Source organism: Salmo salar, chromosome ssa29 (assembly GCF_905237065.1).
Source record: "Salmo salar chromosome ssa29, Ssal_v3.1, whole genome shotgun sequence".
Taxonomy (NCBI): domain Eukaryota; kingdom Metazoa; phylum Chordata; class Actinopteri; order Salmoniformes; family Salmonidae; genus Salmo; species Salmo salar.
In genome coordinates this window covers 25308473-25309710 of record NC_059470.1, presented here as the reverse complement: position 1 = coordinate 25309710, position 1238 = coordinate 25308473, and positions in this window count along the sequence as shown.

The following is a 1238-nucleotide window of genomic DNA, read 5'->3' as shown; positions in this document are numbered from 1 at the left end:
CGCCCAGCCTCCTTCTAGAAGGGTGTTTGAATCTGCGCAGGCGGCCTCGCACCTGATTGGTTAGAATCAGGGGAGCGCTCCAAAAGAGCCTGTCGCTTTGAGCGCAAATGAACATTGTGACAATTAATACGAAAGTATTGTGGCGATAAAGACCTATATTATTTTATATTTTTTTTATCTGTCTATTCTACAATCATCATACAAACCTGTTGTAAAAATCTAGACGATTATGAAGGTAAAGACAAGTATTTATAACATTTTTTTTACAATAACAAAAATATTCAAGTTATGTTCAATGCAGAACAAAACAGTAGGCCTACTGTAGTAATAATTAACAGAGGCTGGCAGACAGTGTGCCCTTCTGCATGCATAACAGTCGTGGAATGACAGCTCTATTTCAAATGGTGTCCTGCTGCCCCCTTGTGTACAAATACTTTGTGACATACATTACATGATCTGAACAACTGTAGGCCTACATGTACTGTATTGTGGATCTACACTACCGTTCAAATGTTTGGGGTCACTTGGAAATGTCCTTGTTTTTTAAAGAAAATAAAATCACATTTATCAAAAATACAGTGTAGACCTTGTTAATGTTGTAAATGACTATTGTAGCTGGAAACGGCAGATTTGTTTTAATGGAACATCTACAAAGGCAAACAGAGGCCCATTATCAGCAACCATCACTCCTGTGTTCCGATGGCACATTGTGTTAGCTAATCCAAGTTTACCATTTTAAAAGGCTAATTGATCATTAGAAAACCCTTTTGCAATTATGTTAGCACAGCTGAAAACTGTTGTGCTGATTAAAGTAGCAATAAAACTGGCCTTCTTTAGACTAGTTGAGTATCTGGAGCATCAGCATTTGTGGGTTCGATTGCAGGCTCAAAATGGCCAGAAACAAAGACCTTTCTTCTGAAACTCGTCAGTCTATTCTTGTTCTGAGAAATGAAGGCTATACCATGTGAGAAATTGTCAAGAAACTGAAGATCTCGTACAACGATGTGTACTACTCCCTTCACAGAACAGCGCAAACTGTCTCTAACCAGAATAGAAAGAGGAGTGGGAGGCCCCGATGCACAACTGAGCAAGAGGAGAAGTACATTAGAGTTGTCCTCTAAGCTGCCAGTTGAGGACTTGTGAGGCATCTGTTTCTCAAACTAGACACTCTAATGTACTTGTCCTCTTGCTCAGTAGTGCACCGGGGCCTCCCACTCCTCTTTCTATTCTGGTTAGAG